General features: G+C 38.7%; 1 long non-coding RNA gene across 1 annotated transcript; it reads left to right on the top strand.

Annotated features, from left to right (window-relative positions):
• The first annotated feature begins 611 nt into the window (after positions 1–611).
• LOC110150796 (uncharacterized) lies at positions 612–23,140 on the top strand. Its single transcript, XR_011486177.1, has 3 exons — positions 612–676; positions 22,878–22,974; positions 23,055–23,140. It is a non-coding gene; the product is annotated as an uncharacterized lncRNA (long non-coding RNA).
• Positions 23,141–24,412: the final 1,272 nt, after the last annotated feature.

The following is a 24,412-nucleotide window of genomic DNA, read 5'->3' on the forward strand; positions in this document are numbered from 1 at the left end:
TTGCTTCAATTTGTTTTTCATTTTCTCCCAACCTGAGGGCTGTCTTTTCACCTTGCTTATAGTTTCCTTCGTTGTGCAAAAGCTTTTAAGTTCCATTAGGTCCCATTTGTTTATTTTTGCTTTTATTTCCAATATTCTGGGAGGTGTGTCATAGAGGATCTGCTAGTTTTTAAAAGAGGCATTAGATTCTGGATGGAGAAAACTATAGGCTAAATAAATGACCTGTTAGTATATTACAGAAAGTTTCATAGGCTATAGTAAATTATATATTAAATAGGATGGCAAAATAATTTTGCTAAATAATTATTAATGTATGTCAACTTGTCTAATATTCAGTTCTCCTCAGCTCAAATTTTAATACTGATTGCTTTTTTCATGCCTTCTTTCAGGATCTGCCTAATTTAATGACCAGGGAAAGACAAGCAAAGTAAAGGTTTGTGGTGAGCCAGACTTTTTCCCATGCATGCACAGACCACATGGTCTATGAACATGACAAACCCCACTTCCTGTCGGGGGGAGTCACACAGGTACCGGGTAGTATGTATATGTGCTGCCAGGCACTCAAAGACACTGAACTCTCAGCTTGAGGCAGAACTGAGCACATTTGAGCAGGGGAATCCATGCCTCATGCAGCTCTCCAGTCTGCTCTGGGTGTTCCTGGCCTTCACCTTCTCTGGTAGGGATGCTGTCAAATGTGAGTGCAAGTATTCAGGGTGAACGGACTGCACACAGGCACGTGGTGCTTCACAGGGGCTTGGGGAAGAAAGGAAAGATGGAGAAAAGCAAGAATCTTATGATTTCAATTTTTTGTCTTTGGATCCTAAATAACTCCTAGATTATTTTATTCACTGCTTCATCATTGTTTTCTGATTTTTTTCCCCACAGCATCTGGTGTGGCCCAGAAAGTTACTCAAAACCAGCCAGATATATCCACCAAGTGGGGCAGTCAGTCACCCTGAACTGTCAGTATGAAATAAGTTGGACCGCTTACTACCTTTATTGGTACAAGCAACCTCCCAGTGGACAGATGACTTACGTTATTCATCAGGATTCATTAGTCTCAAATGCAAGGAAAGACCGCTACTCTGTAAACTTTAAGAAAGCAGACAAATCCATCAGCCTCACCATTTCAGCCTTACAACTGGAAGACTCTGCAAAGTACTTCTGTGCTCTCTCTCAACTCACAGTGCTTGAAGTAATAGGAAAAGCTGTACAAAAACCCCAGAACTTAGTAAGAGAGAGGCCCCCTGCTGCAAGACCCCAGCTGAAGGGCACACCCGCAGACCCCAGACAAGAAATGATAGTCCTGTGTTATTTTAAGTTGTGGTCTGGATCAGAAGATTTAGTTCTAGTTAAAGGCACCGTCTATGTTATTTGGAAACAGGTGTCCAGAGTAACTTTCTATTAATATATTCGCTTGAATTTTTGACTTTAAATCAACTGTACAGAACATTTGTAAAGTTGTCTAAATTTGAAAACTTTCCCCATAATATTTTTAGACTGGCAGTTTTACTTCATCAAAACCTGGGTCTAGTGTGGAATCACCATCGAAACTATTTCCATAGTCACTCCCTCTTAGACTTTGTGTCAGGGCACAATCAGAAAAGCAGACCATGGGTGATGTAGAATAAGAGATTAGTTCTAGGGATTAGAACTCAGGCAATGGCTAGAGCTGGTGGACGAGTCTGTACAAAGCTGTTATCTTCATATCTGTTGTTGAGCCTGAATTCACTTTAAGTCAGCTTAGAGTAACACTGATGCTTTCAAACTGTTGTGTTGGAGAAGACTCTTGTGAGTCCCTTGGACTGCAAGGAGATTCAACCAGTCCATCCTAAAGGAAATCAGTCCTGAATATTCATTGGAAGGACTGATGCTGAAGCTGAAATTCCAATACCTTGCCACATGACTCGAAGAACTGACTCATTGGAAAAGACCCTGATGCTGGGAAAGATTGAAGGTGGAGGAGAAGGGGACGAAAGAGGATGAGATGGTTGGAGGGCATCACTGACTCAATGGACATGAGTTTGAGTAAGCTCCGGGAGTTGGCGATGGACAGGAAAGCCTTGCATACTGCAGTCCATGGGATCACAAAGAGTCAGACACAACTGAGCAACTGAACTGAACAAAACTGAACTGAGTTTAACATTTGTAAAGCAAAGTCTGATGGGGGCAAAAGCATGGACATACTTGGACAAACAAAGTCATACTTGAACTATGAGGACAACTGGAACCCACAAAGACTTGTCTGTCCCTCACCTCCTTCAGTCTCACAATAGTGGGTGACTTTGAAGAGAAGTAGGTATCATTTGCCATCTTGCTACATGCATACTTGGCCCAAGACAAAGAAGATGAGGAGGACATTTAACGGGAAGTGGAAGAGTTGTGAGTCAACAATAAGTTGAGCTAGTTCAGGAGTAGCAATGTGTTGAAAAAGCATTTGCCAAAATACAATAGTCAGCTGTGGTGAAAACTCTAAGAAGCACAGCAATAACGGAGAAGTTCCTCAACAGCTCTTAGCATGTTTACTGGTAAAATATTATACTTTTCCCTAAGGAAGGGAACAAAGGGAGAATACCCACTTTAATCACTCTCCTTCAGCACAGTGCTGGACATTGTAGCCAGTGCAGTAAGAAAATAAATATATAAACAATCTTTTAAGACAGAAAGGCAGTCAAATTACCACTATTTTCTATCTACGTAGAAAATCCCAAAGAATATACCCTCCAAAACTCCTACAACTATTAAGTGGGTTCAGAAGGTCTCAGGATATATAAGGTAGACACACAAATAAAAATGCATTTTTATATATTACCAGTAAACATGTGGATGCCTAAATTAAAAATATAATACTGTTTACAATGGCTCAAGAAAGACCCTAAATCCTTCGGCATAAATCTAAGAAAATAAGTACAGAACTTATACACAGAAAGCTACAAAACACTGGTACTTCCAAAAAATAAAAATAGCCAATTGTTCTAGCTATTATCCTAGAAAGACCAACCTTCCCCCAGTGGAGCTGCATAGGCACCTTTAGAGAAAATAAATTGATGGCACATGTATTATGGCACGTCTTTTTGGACTTGATTTTCTTTATTGACTATTTTATCTTCATACCAACAGACCACTCTATCTTAATTACTGGGGCTTCTGGAAATGCAAGTCATGTTTTCCTTCTCTTATTCAAGGCTTATTCAAGGCTTATTCTAGGTCTTTGCACTTTCACATAAATTATAGAACAGCTTCTAACACAAGAGATTGAGGTAATTTGATTGGGATTGTGTTGAATTTATGAATTCATTTAGGACAATTGACATCTTAACATATGGAGTCTTTAGATCCATAACCTCTTTATTTATGTCCTCTCTAATTTCTTTCATTAATTTAGGTCCTCTCTAATTTCTTTCATTAGTATTAACATTTTTGTAGAGGACTTGTATTGTTGCTCTTGTTTAGTCTCCGTCGTGTCCAACTCTTCGCAACCCCATGGACTGTAGCCCACCAGCTCCTCTGTCCATGGGATTTCCCAGGCAAGAATACTGGAGTGGGCTGCCCCCTCCCCTCTCCAGGGGATCTTCCCAATGCAGGGGTATTTTCTACATGTACAAAGTATGATGTGTAAATAAAAATAGTCCACCTGGTTGGCAGGCAGACTCTTTACCCCCTGAGCCACCTGGGAAGCAAGGCTACTTATAACAATTTTATCTTTTATTTCGTATAGCTTTTTTACCTTAATTGACCTAAATGCCCAGCATCAAATCCAGAGCTAGGACTAATTGGGTAAAGAAAATGCAAATACAGGGAATTAATTATGCCCTGAAATAGCCAGAACAGAGCTAGATACCTGTCAATATGAGAACAGATTTAGTTCAACAGCCAAATAAATGGTACCAACCTCTTTTGGGGGGTTTTGAAAACACTATTTCATTGAGCGGCCTTAGGAAATGGTCTTTCCTGACATTAGTGTCTGTAGGTGGCAAGGACAGGTCACCACTGAGTACCAGGCCATGCTTTATGTTAGTTACCCCAGACCTCAGAAGTGAGGACGTTTCTCATCTCCCTAAAATGCTATGTGATTTTTATCTCTCAAATCAAAATTATTCTAGAGTTATTGGAGAGGAATCAAGAAGAGGTCTTGCATACCTTATATGACATTAGTTCCTCAGCATTTGATAAATGACATTTTAATTGCATTTTCTAATGCTTTTGCTAGAACCTAGAAATAAAATTGAGTTTTGTGTTTGGTGACTGTATCAATGCACTAATAGGTTATAGTTCTTAAACAGCTTGTTCAGAGGTACCTTGTATTTTCTACATGTATAAACTTATGATCTGTAAATTAAAATAGTTTTGCTTCTCCTTTTATTTTTTTTATTTTTTGCTTCTCCTTTTAAAACTTAATATATCTTATTTCCTTTCCTGGTTTGATCCCAGGCCCTCCATTAGGACAGTGAATAGAAGTAATGATAGAAGTACATGTCTTGTTTGTGATCCTGTAGGGAATAATATTGAACTTTGATATTTTCACTGATACCCTTTATTAGATTTGGGAATTTCTCTTTTATTTTTGGATTGTTGGGAGTATTCATCATGCAGAGACATTAGCCTTTCATCAAATTCTCTTGATTTTTTAAAATTAAATTAAGTACATTATTTTGGTTTTCATCAAGCAAAGAAAGATAACTTCGTCTCATATGGTCAAGATATAATCTTCTAAAATTAAAAATTTTGAAAAGAAAATAAGCTAAAAAACTTATTTTTAGATTCTCCATATTTTAGTTTTCATTTTTTTGTTTTTCAATATTATTTAAAATGCCACTTTGAAGTGTGTCGTGAAATCTTCTAAAAAATAAAGTCAAAGATACCAAGAAGCAAAAACTTTTTTTTCCTGCCTTTTGGTAATATAATAAAATAATATATTCCTACATAGTTTAAATGAATTCATTTTTAGTTGTTCCTATATTTTCAGTAGTAGTGGGTGTTGACTTGTGTGTGTGTGATCCACCACAGAATGGACTACCAAAGAATATTTATGAATATTTGTTAAATATTTATATGGGAATAATATTTATACCCATATCAGTTTAATTTTCCTCCATCCTAGACTTGGATATTTGTTATCTGTTCTTGAATTCTGTCCATGAATATAACCCTCTATTTATCCTGTTGGAGTCTTTTGTTTAACTTGACTTCCATAGTATTGAAAGATTGCTTTTAGAATAATTTCAAGAGTTGTTCAGTATAACTTCTTTCACTAAGTTCATGAATAACAACTCATCTACTCATTCAGAAAACAGATAACTCTTGAGTGCTTTATCTGTACCAACCTCTCTCTATAAACATTGAATAACCTTTAAATATGGGAAGACAAAAGACAAAAGGAAAACTACAAAGAAGCCAGCAACTGAGGATCATAATGGGGGTGTGACAAAGAAAGGAGCCAGAAATAATGAAAACAATTTGTGGAGTGGCATAGAACTAAGAAAACACAGATGAATACAGAGGTCATACAACTAAGATGTGTGTATCTCAGTCGTGTCCAACTAGTGGGACACCATGGACTATAGACTCTTCTGTTGATGGATTTACCCAGGCAAGAATACTGGAGCAAGTTCAGTTCAGTTCAGTTCAGTCTCTCAGTTGTGCCCGACTCTTTGCGACCCCATGAACTGCAGAATGCCAGGTCGCCCTGTCCATCACCAACTTCCAGAGTTTACCCAAACCCATGTCCATTGTGTCGTTGATGCCCTCCAACCATTTCATCCTCTGTGGTCGCCTTCTCCTCCTGCCCCCAATCCCTCCCAGCATCAGGGTCTTTTCAAACGAGTCAGCTCTTCACATCAGGTGGCCAAAGTATTGGATTTCAGCTTCAGCATCAGTCCTTCCAATAAACACCCAGGACTGATCTCCTTTAGGATGACTGGTTGGATCTCCTTGCTGTCAAAGGGCGTCTCAAGAGTCTTCTCCAACACCAGAGTTCAAAGCCCTCCCAATTCTCAGCGTGCAGCTTTTCTTTATAGTCCACTCTCACATCCATACATGACAACCTTGAAAAACCATAGCCTTGACAAGATGGACCTTTGTTGGCAAAGTAATGTCTCTGCTTTTTAATATGCTGTCAAAGGGTTTGGTCATAACTTTCCTTCCAAGGAGTAAGCGTCTTTAATTTCATGGCTGCAATCACCATCAGCCCAGAAAGTCAGCCACTGTTTTCACTGTTTCCCCATTTATTTGCCATGAAGTGATGGGATCAGATGCCATAATCTTAGTTTTCTGAATGTTGAGCTTTAAGCCAACCTTTTCACTCTCTTCTTTCACTTTCATCAAGAGGTTCTTTAGTTCTTCACTTTTTGCCATAAGGGTGTGTCATCTGCATACTGGGGTTATTGATATTTCTCCCCCAATCTTGATTCCAGCTTGTGCTTTCCCCAGCCCAGCATTTCTCATGTTTAAAACCTCCAAAAAGTTAAATAAGCAGGGTGACAACTACAGCCTGACATACCTTTTTCCTTTTGGGACCAGTCTGTTGTTCCATGCCCATTTTTAACTATTGCTTCCTGACTTCATACAGTTTTTTCAAGGGGCAGGCGGGGGCTGGTACCACTCTTTCAAAATTTTTTTCCACAGTTTATTGTGACCCATCAAAGGTTTTGGCATAGTCAAAAAAGCAACATAATTTTTTTCGGAACTCTTTTGCTTTTTTGATGCCCCTAATCAAATCCTTAAAATGACATACAGGGAAGTGAGAAAAAGATTTAAGGACAAAATCGATAGACAAAGTCCCGATAACTAGGACGGGGGTTCATGACATTGTACAGGAGACGGGGATCAAGACCACCCCAAAAAAAGAAATGCAAAAAATAAAAATGGCTTTCTGAGGGGCCTTACAAATACTGTAAAAGAAGGCGAGGGGCAAGGGAAAAGGAACAAATTCCCATTTAATCAAATTTTTCCAAAGAAAGCAAGGGAGAAAAGAAATCATTCTTCGAGATCAATGCAAAAAATAGGGGAAAACAATAAAATGGGAAAACTAAAATCTCTTCAACAAAATTAGAGATGTCAAGAACATTTCATGAAAAGAGGGGCTTAAAAAGGACAAAATTTTGGCCTAACAGAAGCAGAAGATTTTAAGAAGAGGTGGCAAAATACACAGAAACTGTACAGAAAAGATTTTCATGACCCAGAAATCAGGATGGGTATCACTCACACTCACCTAGAGCCAACCAACCTGGAATGTGAATCATGGGCCTTGGGGAAACATCACTACAAACAAGCAGTGGAGGTGATAAAAATTCCATTTTGAAATTTCAAATCCTTCAAGATGATGCGTGAAATGCTGCACTCAATATCCCCAAAAATTTGGAAGCTCAGCATTGGCCACAGGACGGAAAAGGTCTTTTCATTCCAATGCCAAAGAAAGGCAATCCCAAAAAATGCTAAAACTACTGCAAAAATTGCACTCATCTCACACCTAGTATAGTAATGCTCAAAATTCTCCAAGCCAGGCTTTCAACAGTACATGTAAACTGTGAAATTCCGGATGTTCAAGCGGGTTTTTTAAAAAAGGCAGAGGAACCAGAGCAAATTCCCAACATCTGCTAGATCAGGGAAAAAACTAAATTAGCGTTTTCCCTTTCAGGAGACTATTCCGTTCCGGGGATCGAATCCCCCTTTGCCTACACTGCAGACGAATCCTTTACCAACTGAACGACTAGGGATATTTACCTTTCTACCTGAGGAACTTTTGAAAAAGTTGACATCCGGTGGGAGTTTAGCTTTGCAGTTCATATATTCAGTCACTAGAGGGGGTTGCGTCATTTGGAAACAGAGGTCCTTTCTGGCTATAAAGGAAAGAAGTTTGTTTTCCATTGATGTTCCACAGAAAAGTAAAAAAAAAAAAAAAAAACAGATTTTCATCATCTTTAGACAACTTGATTTTATAACCTTTTTTGAGTGCATAGGGTCAAGGATTCGTGAACCCTAGCCTTAAGCCAAAACCCTTTTTTCCATCTGCCTCCCTAAATTTTCCTTTTTCCCATTTCCCACCCTGATTAACCCTTCCCTTCCCTTTTTCCTTATTTTCTTTTCTCTTCCTTTCTTTCTCTCCCGGGGATCATCCACCTCCACCCTCTCTACCCCGAGATTTGTTCTCCCTTCCGTTTTTTTCTCGTTCTCAGCCCCCTTTTGGTGCAGAGCACCTACAAACGTGGGCACAGGGGGAAATAAGGACTCAGGACCCTTTAAAAGGAGGACGAGGGAATCCCATCCGTATCATCATTACCATATCAAAAAAACCGATGCATTGAAAATGTCTGCCTAGAGGGAGACAGATGCAAAAAACCAAGGACATTTTCAGGACCGACTCCAAGTCCGACTCAAGTTTTAGCTTTTGTCCGAATGCTTTTAAAATTTTTTCCTGTCCCCAGAGCTATCAAGCCTACGTTGAAAATCTTACATACATTTCCCTAGAATGCGGATGGGAATTTTTTATCTCTTTAAAATTGAGACTCATATAGTTTTCTGGGATTAAATAAGTTTTCCACAACTTCATGGAACTCAGAAAATTTCTTTGAAGAAGAAATGATAGAACAAGGTTCTTGATAGACAAAAACCATCATGATCAGGTTCCTTTTCCAGAGCCAGACTTTAAACTTCACAAGGGATAGCAGTCGGCACCCTGTGAGGTGGGGATGTCTCTCCTTTGGGGGATGTGACTAAAACAGGGCAAGAAGACCTAGATGAGGAACTGCTTGATCATTGGCTGACAGATCCTGGCAACAACACACCACAACAGACACCTGCACTGGTTGTGGTCCAAAAAAGCAGCATTGTTTCTATTCTCGGGAGCAACCCAGGAGCAACACAAGTGTATTCTGAGCCCACAATCAGGTTTCCCCTTGAAATATGAGGTTTGGTGATTGGAGTAACTTTTTTTTCGACCTTTGGGTAATGTTCTGTGTCTGCAAGGGATACTTTGAGGCCAAGGGAGCATTTGCTCTCCCCCTCCCTGTGTTTTATTCACTTGTAGCAAGGGAATTGAGAACAACCCTACATTTCTAGGGAGTACAAACTTCTACATGACAGTTAAATTTCTACCAGACCGGAAGAGATTTTAGCATTAAGCAGGTTGGGAAAAATCTCTGGGGTTACGGGGGCCAAGGGAACGGGGAAAAGCCTATAGATTCTCAGATTTTGCCATGTTCTTTGGCTCATAATAAGCACCAATAATATTTCTCAGGACATACATAAAAACACTGGAGTAGGGGGTACATCCAGACAGTTATGGGAATGTTGTGCCCTTCATCCACAGAATTTCACTGATTTGTTATCAGGGGATAATTTTATTTTCTTTATGCTTTAGGACTGGTTTAAATGCAAAACCCACCCAGCCCTCCCAGGGTTTGTGCTGAAAGAAAATGTAAACCCCCTTTTGTAACCACCTACCATCATAGACTACAAAATTCATTGGTATGGGGCAAAATCCCAATCCAGCCCCACAGTATGTCATTCATTTTTAAAAAGGGCACAGTGAACAACAGCAGGGCCTCCTGACCATACTTCAGACAGAAAGTCCAGCACCTTGGCCTGCCCCGGGTCACCCTGAAGAACCGCTAGTACTCTGCTCCTAAGGGCACACGGGCCAGATGGGCTGCACCTGTGCGTATCTCTGGTGGGAAGAAGCAGGGACACAGTGGGGGGAGCAGTCATGAGAACAAATCTAGAGTCATCCAGAAGGAGAGTCAGAGAGCAGTGAGAGATGAGGAAAATGAAGGGAAGGCGAAGGGAAGAAGATGGATAAAGAAAAGAAGAAAAAGAGGACAAGGAATAAGCACCTAGTTTACTGATGAATCTGAGAAGAATTTGAGGATTGTCAGGAAAAATTTTTTTAACAAGCAAAAAAAGAAAGAGGTTTAAAAATTTTTATCTTTTTCCAGTCAATAAAATGTTGGTTTCAGGGTTGCTAGCCCAACATAAAGGCAGGAAACATACAAATAATTCCCCTTTATACTAAGGCTCTTCCATTAGGATCAAGGGGAAATTTTTGAAAACTCTATATGTTATAGTTGCCCCATTACAAAAAAACAAACTACTCTCTCTGAGAAAGATTTGAAATGTTTTTTGTTGCTAGTCTAGAACATTCATATTTCCCATGGAGAAGTTTTTTGAAAGAAACAAAAATTAAGTGAATAATAATTTTTCACTTTCTAGCATTCGGAAACCCCCCTATAAGAAGTTTTCACAATTTGATATCCCGAACAGCACACGGGGTTCCCCTGTGGGCTCACAGAAAAAATTCACCTGCATCGGGAGCTGCAAGAGACCCGGGTCCAATCCTTGGTTCGGGAAGACCCCTTGGGGGGGGGGCTGGAAACCCATTCCAGTATTCTCCCCGGGAGAACCCCATGGAAAAGGGAGCCTGGCAGACACAGCATTAAGTTGAAAAGAATCTGACTGACTGAAGCAATTTAGCATGCAGGATGCAAGCAGCACAGGGGCTTACCCTGGGGGCTCAGGGGTAAAAAATCTGCCTGCCAATGCAGGGGACACCAAAAGCACTTATTTTCCCCTAAAATTGCCTACTAAAATTAAAAAGCAGAATATAAAACTAGTGATAAACAATTAAAAATGTATTTACAATAGAAATTTTAAAAAATAATTTATTTCAAAATTATAGCTGTTTTATTAAAATAAAACTATTACAATCAATTTTCAATGTCTAGCTGGTGGTAAAGATAACACATATTGCTCTCAATGCAGGCTTAGTCTAAAATAAATAATATTTTTTTTAAAGACATCATGCCATTTTTATAGAATCCATATATATGCATTAATATACAATTTTTTTGTGTGTATACTTCTGGCTGATTCACATCCTTGTATGGCAAAGCCAACACAATACTGTACAACAATTATCCCCCAATTAGAAATAAATTAATTTTTAAAATAAATTAAAAAAATAATACTGGTTAATACAGCAAAGTGTTCCGGCCAATAGAAGCAACTTACTATACTGTGCTGATTCATGAGCACCCTTCAGAACCACAAGTAAGTGCATAAGAAAAGCAAAAGCTGCATCCTCAGCACTTCGGGAAACAGTATTTCATTAGGGAAAATCTACGCATTCAGGCCATGTGAAGGGGAAGACGGGGCATACAGTTAACTTTTGCTTTTTTTTTCCCTAAAATTCTCCCAAATTCCTAACAGGGTCTCCTCTCCTAAATGCTCTCAGAAAAGTCCCTAAAATCATAAAATAATGATCTTTCTTTTTCCCCTCTCACCGCCCCTGGCCAGCACATTCTGATTGGGTTTGAGGGGGGAGGGGGGGCTCCTGCCCGTGACACCTGAGCAGGTTTGTTGGGTGAGCTGTTTGGGCTGCGGGAGCAGGAACGACTTACGTCACTAAATCCCCGGGGTTTTTTGGTTTAGGTGTCTTGCGTGAAAATGCCCCAACAAGAAGAGGAAGCATCATGAAGAGGCAGCAGGAAACTGTGCGGGCTTTTGTTTGCCAGTTTGCTGTGAGTTGGGGCTACCCCCACGGGGGAACCTGAAGGAGTGGGGCCTGCCTGTTTTTTGAGGGGGGGGAGAGGACTGACAATCCTGAAACTTTCTGCCTTCTCATCGCCCCCCCCCCTGTGGGATGGGGTGGGGGGGGGCACTTTCGGGTTTTAGTAGAGTTACAGTGACCCTCACAGTGACTGTTTTCTTTCCCATCGGGTGTGCGAGGGGCGGATGTGGAGCAGAGCCCCCCAGCCCTGATCTCCAGGGGGGAGCCAGCTACACGTTTCAGTGTAATTTTTCCATTTTTCCCACAGAGTTGAACTGTATCTTCAGAACCCTGGGGCCGCCCATCCCCCTTTTTTTACTTTCCCTTCGGGGACAAAGCAGAAGGGAAAATTTAAAGGCCCCCACAGCCCCCTGCAGAACGCCGCAGCCACTGCACCCTCCCCCCGGGACCACAGCCCGGGGCACTTATTTTTTCTGCGCAGCACGGTGCTCCCCCGGGCACCTGCAGCCTCACATGAACCCTCCCGGGCTCAGCCCCTCCCCCACCTCATCACACCGTGGGGCCCCACGGGCAATTTTGCGGGCTTCATGTTACCACCACATTGGGACAGTTTAACCGCAGATATTTTTTGGCCCTACAGATTACAGACTTTGGTCTTTACTCCCTTCTCAACATGTATCTCCTTCTGCACTAGAAACTTCTGTCTGGGAACTAGCAGAGCAGGTGATAGGAAGACAGAATTAAAATAAACATTTAACCACAGCTTCCCAGATGGCTCAGTTGTAAAGAATTTGCCAACCAATTGCAGACATGCAGAAGACAAGGGTTTGATCCCTGGGTTGGCAAGATCCTCTGGAGGAGGAAATGGTAACCCACTCCAGTATTCTTGGGAAACTCTGGGAAATCTCATGGACAGAGGAGCCTGGAGGGCTCCAGTCCACGGGGTCTCAAACAGTTGGACTGATTGAGTGACAAGTACACATGCTAACTCAAAAATGTTAAAAAGTGAAAAAAATTAAAGAAATCACCCAAAATAAAGATATTACCCTTTTTTAAAGGGTTGGGGCCTTTGAAAAATTTAAAAGCAGATATGAACTTAAAGTTCTAGCGGGCTGAGAAAGAGAAGAGGAACTTAGTTGCACTGAGCCCTGATCCCAGAAAAATGAAAAAATATGGGAGCATCATTTTGATTCTGGGGCTCAACTAGGCTATGACTTGTGGGGAGAACATCTGGATATCTCTCATTTTGGGTGGACTGAAAAAGGATTACAAACAACTCATACAGATAGAAACCAAAAAGAAATAGGTCCCCGGGACTAACAGCTTTTTACTTTTTAAGAAAGGGGTGAGGGGACACAGAAGGGAAAAAAAAGTGCAAAGCAGGTAAAACCCGACCCTCAATCTTTGACAGTCCAGGAAGGAGAGATTTCAATTCTGAACTGAAGTTATGAGAAGGGTGCGTTTGACTATCTCCTGTGGTGCTGGCAGTATTCTGGTAAAGCCTCCGCATTCTTGATAGTCATAAGTTCAGTTATGAATGAAATGGAAGATGAAATTTTCAGTTTCCCTCAATAAGAGTGCCAAACGGCTCTTATTGTACATTGCAACTTCCCAGCCCGGAGACTCAGCCACCTACATCTTTGCAGCAAGTGCCCGGTGCTCCCCAGGCACCTGCAGCCTGTACCCAAACCTGCAGCTGACCTGCAGCCACACCCTGCTGTGTGGCTGAAATACACATGCACACATGCACAAAGTCTGTTTGGTCATAAAAATCTTAATGTATTTAAGAAAACTGAAGTTACATAGAATTTATTCTTCAACAAAAATGGAAATGATACAGAATATCTAGTACAAAGAGATGTCTGTAGAACCTCTCAAATATTTGGAATATATGCACTAACTTGCCGGGAGCCAACACATGAGACCCTACCCCTAAAAAGGCCATAGGGGAGAAAACCTGACGGGCAAGGTGGATCAGGTTTTCAGGGGTTTCGAAAAGGCCAGCTCACGAGATCCCACCCATGACAAGGTCACGAGGAGAAAGCCTGACAGGCAAGGCAGATCAGGTTTTCAGGGATTTTGAAAACCTGCCCCCTGCGCTCACCTTAAAGATGATACCTGTCTTTCTGATGCCTGCTTCAATGGACTACTCCCTAATTTCTCTGACACAGGCAGAAGCCTTCCCCATCTCTTCCAAAAAAAATCAAATTTTAAAATTTAATCAATAATTTCCCAGGTGGTGGTATTTATGAGATTATTCAGGGGAAAGGGGTTTTTTAAATTTAAACTCCTTTTCTGGTAGTTTGTTAGCCAAATGCATTTTCCTTATACTAATATGCAGATTTCTTTAATATCCTAATTATAAAATAGCAAAAAAAATTTCTATTATATAAAAGCCCAATAATATAGACCCTTTAAGGGGGAAAGGAGTCCCCATTAAAAAACATAAAAAATTATTTTATAGGTGGGGTTTTTGGGTTGGATTTTTCTTGCGGTTTTTTTGCTGTGGTTTTTCTTCTAATTTTTGCCTTTTAAAGTGCTAAGGGTTCTGTTTAAATATTTTTAAAATCTAAGAAATTTAAAAATTTGGCCCCAGTTGGATAAATAGATGGGTTTTTAATTGTCAGTCAGGTGCTAGGCAAAAGCTCCTCACCAAAATCGCAGAGTCAGTATGGGGTAAACTTTTTTAGGTAAAGCAAATGACACTTTTTTCAGAAAGGTTTAATTTTATATTGCAAATATAATTCTACCTGTACATTCCCTATCACACTGTTTAAACCTTCAGTTAAGGTCACTATAGAAAAAGAAAATAGGTTTACATTTTACCTACTTGCATAAAAAGTTAATAGGGGGCCCCCAAAGGCCAAAGATAATGTACAAGACCCTCAAAACAAAGAAGAGCAGAAAACACCCTGGTTTTGTGACGAACAAGCTGATGTAATGTTAAACTATCTTCCCCTTAGAAATGTACTAACTTAGGGTATAAAAGCTATGGTAAAAAATAAAGCATTGCCAGACTCTGCCAGACTCTGCACCCACCCCCGTCTGGTCACTCTCTCTCTCTCTCTCTCTCTCTCCCTCCCTCGCAGACTTGGCCCTATCAAGGCTGGTCTCACGTGTCTCTCTCTCGCAGAAGCTGTTCATCCTGAGGGTACCCCCTGGATCCTGCAGAGGCTGGATCTCAGCACTAACTTAAAAATAAACATAGGTTAAAGAAACAATTTCTATGACTTTAGAAAATATTTGGAAAGTAAATATTGTGAGAGCACATTATATAAATATGTATGAGATGCAGCTAAAATAATACATAAAAGGAAATATATGTTTTTAAGTGCTTATTTAACTAAAGAAAAAAGGTTGAAAAACTATCAACTAGGCTTTCAGCGAAAGATGATAGAGAAGTGAATTAAACCCAACATAAACTGAAAGAAGTAAATAATAAACTATTGGACTGGTGAAATACAAAGAAATCTATAGGGATAGCCAGGAAATACAAAGTTAATTTTGCTAAAATGGTCAATAAGTTTGAAATATTTCTAGGTAGAATTATCAAGGGAAAAAAGAAAAAACACGAACTATAAATATAAGTAACTAAAAAGAAAATTATTCTACAAGTTTTCTATAATTTAAAAGGGTAATAAAGGAATAAATTAACAAGTTTTTTTTCACGATAAGTGAAGAATGATTTCACAAGTAGGAAAGATTTATTTTTTGACAAAGGGAAAGACAATTTAATGATTAACATAGTCTATGAGCAAATGATTTGGGACAATTGGATATTCTTGGGGGAAAAATTAAACTTGGCCTAAATATCACACGTTATACAAAAAGAGGGGGACAGCCTCAAAATTAACCATACATCCAAGTGTAAAATGTAAAATTACCAAATCTTTTAGGAAAAACATAAGAGAGTATCTTCATGACCTAGGGTTGAACAAAAGGAATTTTGACATGACACCAAAAGCATGATCCATAAACAAACTTAGATTTCATCAAAATTAAGGATTCGCTCTGTGAAAGACACTGTTTGCTCTGTGAAAGACACTGTTAAGAGAAGGAAAAAGACAAACCACAGAAATGACAGGAAATACATTGTCATCAAAAGATTGTGTTCAGAATACAATGAACTCTCTAGACTCAGCAGGAAGAAAACAGTCCAGGTGAAAACTGGACAATAGATTTACACAGACACTTCGCCAGAGAGCTGTGTAGTAAGGAAATAAGCATATAAAAAAATGGTCAGGCTAAGTCAAATATCTCTCTTAGTAAATGTCACATTGCACTGGAAAATATGTGGGTTATTTTCAAGTATCTTTTGATAATGATTTCTAGCATAATTCCACAGTGATTAGAAAACAGACTGTAGGATTTCAATATCTTTAGACCATGAAATTTTGCACCTTGTTTTATGTCCCTGGATATGTTCCAGTGTCTCCTAGTTTATAGTCTATGGGAACTTGAATAGAATTTGCATCTTACTATTGTGTGAAAATTGCATAAATCTTAAGTTGATTTATAGTGCTTCTTCAGGTCTACTGTACCCTCCTACTTTTCTGTATATTCGTTCTATTAATTTTTGAGAGTTTGCCATTGAAACTCCAACTAAAAATTTTAATTTATTTACTTAAAAAATAGTTGTAATATATAGTGAAACTGTAGTTTGTGCTTTGTTTTCTGAGTTTAATGTATACTTTCATCATTTAAAAAATAAAGAGAAAAAAAGATGGTCAACATTATTAGTCATTAGGGAAATGCAAATTAAGGCACAAAGAGATACAACTTCACATCTACCATAAGGACTAAAATTAAAAATACTGGCAATATCAAGTTCTGGCAAAGATGCAGAGAAATTGGAGCCCTCATATATTGCTGGTGGGTGAATGGTCCAGTCATTCTGGAAAAAAGTTCAACCGTTCCACATAAACTTAAATATTCACTTAACTTACAACTCTGCAATCATACTCCTGAGTATTTATGCTTGAGAAATAAAAAATTTATCTTTATACAAAAATCTGTACATTAATATTCATAGCAGCTATATTTGTGATGGCCAAAAGCTGGAAACCAGTCAAGTATTCTTCATTAGGTGAATAGATAAAAAAATCCACTGTAATACCTCTGTACAATGACATATTATTTATAGATATTTTTCAACCTGTGGTAAAGTTGTGTCTCAATAAACCATTTTCAGTTGAAAATAACAAAAATGCATTTAGTATACCTAACCCAGCCTACATTAAAGGTGCTCAACACTTACTTGAGCCTACTTACTTTTTTTCACTTCAGCCTACTTACTTTTTCTTTAGGTGGGAGAAATCATCTAATGCAAAGTCTATTTTATACTAACATGTCGAAAATCTCATGTAATTTATTGAGTACTGTACTGAAAGTGGAAAATAGAATAGCTGTATGATTATAGAATGAAGGTAAGTGTGTCAGTTTTTTACCCTCATGATCTCAGGGCCGGCCAGGAGCTCAGCTTACTGCTGCTGCCCAGATCACCAAAGAATATATAGCAAATGTTGCTAGCATGGACAAAGATCAAATTAAAAAATTCAAAGTATGGTTTCTACTGAATGTGCATCACTTTCTTATCACTGTAAGGTCAAAAATCCAAAGTCAAGACATCATAAGTTGGTGACAGTCTGTAGTGATTAAAAGAAACAGACTATTGATACATGCAACAGCTTAGATGGGGCTTCCAAGGTGGCTCGGTGGTAAAGAATCTGCCTGCAATGCAGGAGACAGGGGTTTGATCCCTGGGTGGGGAAGATCCCCTGGAGAAGAAAATGGCAACCCACTCCAGTATTCTTGCCTGGAGAAATTCCAAGGACAGAGGAGCCTGGAAATCTATAGTTAGTGAGGTTGCAAAAAAGTGGGACATGATTTAGCAGCTATAAAACAATAGCCTAAATGGCTCTCAGGATGTTATGCTGAATGAAGAAATAGTCAATCTCAGAGGTTATTTGGTGTATGATTACACTTATTGGATTATTATGATTGTATACATACTGTGATTCTACTTATACAACATTCTCAGAGAACAAAATGAGAGATGAAAAAGAGATCAGTAGTTAGGGTTAGAAATAGCTGCAGGGGTGGGGGGAGTGTGCAGAGGGGATTTCTTTAAGAGACAAAACAATTTTGTGTCATGATTTTAGTGGTGGTACAAGAACCAATACATGTGATAAAATTTCATGTACTAATTCATTGAAACCAAAGAATGCATATAAAAACTGATGTATAAGGAATACCAATTTCTTGATATATGTAATTATTATATTAGTATATATTTATATTTTATAATATCATGCTGCTTTGGAAGCTGCTGTGGTCATTCATGATCTGATCTCCTCTGCTTAGTTACAAATAATATCAAGCCTGGGCATTCATTGCCTGTCAGCACTCAGAAGTGAAATGAGAAAGAAGAGTGGATGTTTCAGATAAATATGAACTATCCTCCCTGCTTCAGTCATTCGTGAGTTATTTTGATCTTAAATTCCACGAAATGGCACTACTTAAGACCTTATCTGTATTTTCTTTTCTACTTGTCTATTTGCCTTTGGTTCTTTTATATTAATTCATCTATTACAGCAATGAAAGCAAATGGGAGATTGACAGCTACATTCCACACGAACATGAAACAGTGTGGAGAACTTCAGCCACCATCTTCTCTGGTGTTGACAGGTACTAAGTGTCTACAGTCTGTAAATATTAAGTTTTGTAGGAGTGCATTATAGCATTACACCAGAGAAAGATCTGGCATGTTTATCTTTATTTTATAAAGAGAAATAATAATGAGCAACTGACAAGTGAGACTGAACACTATGGACCAATGAGACAGAAAATGTGACATGAGAATGACTCTAGGACAGATGATCTAATAAGTAGAATTCTACATTTAGAGGTAACAGGATTGAATAGCCTGATTGCACTCAAAGTTAATACATAAGATTCAATATAAAATTTAAAAAGAATAATATTTTATTCCAGTTATAATTGCATTTAAATATACACCACTGAATACTCTGAAATTCAGATGGGCTGATTTTTTTAAGTTGTTTTATGTTGAAGTGGTTTTATTTATTGAAAAATCTAAGTGGAGCCCTGGAACACAGTAAAAAAAAAAAAAAAAGAGAGAGAGAGAGAAAGAGAGAGGTACATTAATTTTTTTGTATAAGATTGCTATTCACCCAGAAGTCCTAAGATCTGTGGATGTTTTAACATAGTCACTAAATTCTGGACAGAGAAAAGTAAGTATAGGCTAAATGAATGACAAATCAGTAGATTACAAGAATATCTCTTAGGCTATACTAAATTATATCTTAAAGATGATGACAAAATTATTTTACTGAATCAATGTATGTCAACTTTGGCTTCACAGCTGAATTCTACTAAAAATTTAAAGAGCTAACACCTATCCTACTCAAACTCTTCCAGAAATTTGCAGAGGAAGGTAAACTTCCAAACTCATTCTTTAAGGCCACCATCACCCTAATACCAAAACCAGGCAAAGATGCCACAATAAAAGAAAACTACAGGCCAATATCACTAATAAACATAGATGAAAAATTCTTTAACAAAATTCTAGAAAACAATCCAATAATGTATTAAACAGATCATACATCATGACCAAATGGGCTTGATCCCAGGAATGCAAGGATTCTTTAATATCCACAAATCAATCAATGTGATACACCATGTTACCAAATTAAAAGATAAAAGCCATATGATTATCTCAATAGATGCAGAGAAAGCCTTTGACAAAATTCAACATCCATTTATGATTAAAAAAAAAAAAAAACCTCCAGAAAGCAGGAAATAGAAGGAACATACCTCAACATAATAAAAGCCATATATGACCAACCCTCAGCAAACATCCTCAATGGTAAAAACTTGAAAGCATTTCCCCTAAAGTCAGGAGCCAAACAAGGGTGCACACACTCACCACTACTATTCAACATAGTTTTGAAAGTTTTAGCCACAGCAATCAGAGACAAAAAAGAAATAAAAGAATCCAGATTGGAAAAGAAGAAGTCTCACTGTTTCCAGATGACATGATCCTTTACATAGAAAACCTTAAAGACTCCACCAGAAAATTACTAGAACTAATCAATGAATATAGTAAAGTTGCAGGATATAAAATTAACACACAGAAATCCCTTGTATTCCTATACACTAACAATGAGAAAACAGAAAGAGAAATTAGGGAAACAATTTCATTCACCATTGCAACGAAAAGAATAAAATACTTAGGAATAAATCTACCTAAAGAAACAAAAGACCTATATATAGAAAACTATAAAACACTGATGAAAGAAATCAAAGATGACACAAATAGATGGAGAAATATACCATGTTCATGGATCAGAAGAATCAATATAGTGAAAATGAGTATACTACCCAAAGCAATCTATAGATTCAATGCAATCCCTATCAAGCTACCAATGGTATTTTTCAGAGAACTAGAACAAATAATTTCACAATTTGTATGGAAATACAAAAAACCTTGAATAGCCAAAACAATCTTGAGAAAGAAGAATGGAACTGGAGGAATCAACCTGCCTGACTTCAGGCTATACTACAAAGCTACAGCCATCAAGACAGTATGGTACTGGCACAAAGACAGAAATATAGATCAATGGAACAAAATAGAAAGCCCAGAGATAAACCCACACACCTATGGGCAACTTATCTTTGACAAAGGAGGCAAGAATATACAATACAGACTAGACAATTTCTTCAACAAGTGGTGCTAGGAAAACTGGTCAACCACTTGTAAAAGAAAGAAACTAGAACACTTTCTAACACCATACACAAAAATAAACTCAATATAGATTAAAGATCTAAATGTAAGACCAGAAGCTAAAAAACTTCTAGAGGAAAACATAGGCAAAACACTCTCTGACATAAATCACAGCAGGATCCTTTATGACGCACCTCCCAGAATATTGGAAATAAAGGCAAAAATAAACAAATGGAACCTAATTAAACTTAAAAGCATTTGCACAATGAAGGACACTATAAGCAAGGTGAAAAGACAGCCTTCAGAATGGGAGAAAATAATAGCAAATGAAGTAACTCACAAAGAATTAATCTCAAAAATGTGCAAGCAGCTCCTGTAGCTCAACTCCAGAAAAAGAAATGACCCAATCAAAAAATGGGCCAAACATACACACCGAGGAAACCAGATCTGAAAGAGACACGTGCACCCCAATGTTCATTGCAGCACTATTTATAATAGCCAGGACATGGAAGCAACCTAGATGCCCATCAGCAGACGAATGGATGAGGAAGCTGTGGTACATATACACCATGGAATATTACTCAGCCATTAAAAAGAATTCATTTGAATCAGTTCTAATGAGATGGATGAAACTGAAGCCCATTATACAGAGCGAAGTAAGTCAGAAAGATAAAGATCATACAGTATACTAACACATATATATGGAATTTAGAAAGATGGTAATGATAACCCTATATGCAAAACAGAAAAAGAGACTCATGTATAGAACAGACCTGTGGACTCTGGGAGAAGGCGAGGGTGGGATGTTTCAAGAGAACAGCATTGAAACATGTATATTATCTATGGTGAAACAGATCACCAGCCCAGGTTGGGTGCATGAGACAAGTGCTTGGGCCTGGTGCACTGGGAAGACCCAGAGGGATCAGGTGGAGAGGGAGGTGGGAGGGGGGGACTGGCATGGGAATACATGTAAATCCATGGCTGATTCATTTCAATGTATGACAAAAACCACTGCAATGATGTAAAGTAATTAGCCTCCAGCTAATAAAAATAAATGGAAAAAAGAAAAAAAAACAGGGCCAAAGATCTAAACAAACATTTCTCCCCCAAGACTTACAGATGGCTAACAAACACACAAAAAGATGCTCAACATCACTCATTATCAGAAAAACGCAAATCAAAAGCACAATGAGGTACCATCTCATGCTGGTCAGAATGGCTGCTATCCAAAAATCTACAAACAATAAATGCTGGAGAGAGTGTGAAGAAAAGGGAACCTCTTACATTGTTGGTGGGAATGCAAACTAGTAAAACCACGATAAAGAGCAGTGTGGAGAGTCCTTAAAAAAACTGGAAATAGGACTGCCACATGACCCAATCCCACTGCTGGACATACACACTGAGGAAACCAGAATTGAAAGAGACACATGCACTGCAATGTTCATTGCAGCATTGTTTATAATAGCCAAGATATGGAAGCAACCTAGATGTTATTGGCAGTCAAATGGGTAAGAAAGCTGTGGGACATATACATGATGGAATATTACTCGGCCATTAAAAAGAATGCATTTGAATCAGTTCTAATGAGGTGGATGTAATTAGAGCCTATTATATACAGTGAAGTAAGTCAGAAAGAAAAACACCAGTGGAGTATACTAGTGTATATATATGGAATTTAGAAAGATGGTAAAGATGACCCTATATGCAGGACAACAAAAGAAACACAGATGTATAGGACAATCTTTTGGACTTGTGGGAGAAGGTGAGGGTGGGATGATTTGAGAGAATAGCATTGAAACATGCATATTACCATATGTGAAAGAGATCACCAGTCCAGGTTCGATGCATGAGACAGGGTGCTCAGGGCTGGTGCACTGGGATGACCCTGAGGGATGGGATGGGGAGGAGGTGGGAGGGAGTTCAGGATGGGGAACACATGTACACCTATGGCTGATTCATGTCAATGTATGGCAAAAACCACTACAATATTGTAAAGTAATTAGCCTCCAATTAAAATAAATAAAAATTTTAAAATGTATGTCAACTTGTTTAATCTTCATTTTCCCTCAGTTCAAACCTTTAATATTAATTGCATTCTTCATGCCCCTTTTCAGGATATGCCAAACATAATGACCAGGGAAAGAAAAGTAGACAAAGTAAAGGTGTGTGGTGAGCCAGACTTTATCTGTACACAGACCACGTGGTCGATGAACATGACACCCTACTTCCTGTTTGGGAGGAGTCACACAGGAACCATATACTATATATTTGTGCTGCCAGGAATTTAAAAACACTAAAATCTTAGCTTGAGGCAGAATTAGACACACTTGTGCTGGGGACTTCATGCCTCATGCCACTCTCCAGCCTGCTCTGGGTGTTCCTGTTCTTCACCTTCTCTGGTAGGGATGCTTCAAAACATGGGTGTGAGTGTTCAGGGTGAAAGGACTGCACACAGGCACATGGTGCTTCGCAGGGACTTGGGGAAGAAAGGAGGTTGGAGAAAAGCAAGCATCTTAGGATTTCAGTTTGGGTTGTAAACATTTGGGTCCAAAATTAGTCTAATTTCTACATTATTTTTTTCATTATTTCAGCTCTGTTTTCTTGTTTTTTTTTTTTTTTCACCCACAGGATCTGGTGTGGCCCAGAGTGTTACTCAAGACCAACCAGACATACTCAGTGAAGTGGGGAAGACAGTCACCCTGAACTGTCAGTATGAGACAAGTTGGTATGTGTACAAGTACTACATTTTTTGGTACAAGCAGGTTCCCAGTGAACAGATGACTTATCTTATTCATCTGTATTCAGATCATGGGAATTCAAGGCACGGCCGCTACTCTGTAAATTTCCAGAAAGCTCATAATTCTATCAGCCTCACCATTTCAGCCGTAGAACTGGAAGATTCTGCAAAGTACTTCTGTGCTCTCTGGGACTCACAGTGCTTGAAGAAATAGGAAAGACTGAACAAAAACCCCAGAACTAAATAAACAAGAGATCCCCTGCTGCAGGACCCCAGCTGAAATGCACACCTGCAGACCCCAGACAAGAAATGGTAGTTCTGTGGTTGCTTCATCTGGAGTCTGGATCAGAGAATTAAATTCTAAATAAAAGCTTCTTTGATGTCATTTGGAAGCAGGTGTCCAGAGTGATTGTCGACTAATATGTTCTCTTGAATTCTTGACTTTAAATCAATCATACAGAAGATGTGCAAAGTTGTCTAAAGCTGTAAACTTCCTCCACAATAATTTAAAGTGACAGTTTCCCTAAAATACACTCACATCACAAATCTGGGTATAGTTATCATGAATCATCATGAAAATAATTTCCTTAGTCCTTTCTTCTTAGACTTTTGTCACTTAAGGTACAATCAGAGAAGCAGAACCACTACTGGTGACAAATAAGAAGTTAGTTATAAAGGTTAGAATTCAGGCAATTGCTAGGTCTGGTGGAAGAGTGTATACAAAGCTCTTATCTTAGTATCTGGTGTTGAGACTGAATTTAGTGTTAGTCATTGGAGTAATATTTGTAGAAGAACATTGGATAGAGACTGAAGCATGGATGAACTGTGACTCAAATGACAAACTAGAACTATGAAGATAGTGGAGCCCACAAAGACACACTAAAACTTGTCTATGTCTCACCTCCCTCATTTCACAGTAGTGGGAGACCTTAGGAGAAGTAGGTGTCATTTGGCATCATGCTACATACATACTTGGCCCAAGACAGAGAAAGATGAGGAGGAGATTTGGTTGGAAGTGAAGGAGTTGTGAGTCAACAATAAGATGAACTATCAGATCAGTAGCAACATGTGTGATTAACCATAGTCCCTGGAGCCCTGCACCAAACCCCCAAACATAAAAACTGTGGCTGCTTCATCACAATGACCTTCCAAATGTTAGACAAATTCATTTGGTGGCCAACCATTAGTCAGAACAATATGAGAAGCAAATTCTTGGAAAGATGTTTCCAGTTAGTTAAGATAGATCAAAGCTGCTACAGTACCCTCTTTGTTAACTTGTCATCCATCTGTACTCTTTTAACCACTTTTGAATAAGGACAATTGGAAAGCTATGCTTCTTGCTAATGTTGTTGTTGCTGTTCAGTCACTAAGTCGTGTCTGACTGTGACTCCATGGACTGCAGCTCACCAGTCTTCCACTATCTCCC

The sequence above is a fragment of the Odocoileus virginianus genome, unplaced genomic scaffold (genome assembly GCF_023699985.2).
Source record: "Odocoileus virginianus isolate 20LAN1187 ecotype Illinois unplaced genomic scaffold, Ovbor_1.2 Unplaced_Scaffold_27, whole genome shotgun sequence".
NCBI classification, from domain to species: domain Eukaryota; kingdom Metazoa; phylum Chordata; class Mammalia; order Artiodactyla; family Cervidae; genus Odocoileus; species Odocoileus virginianus.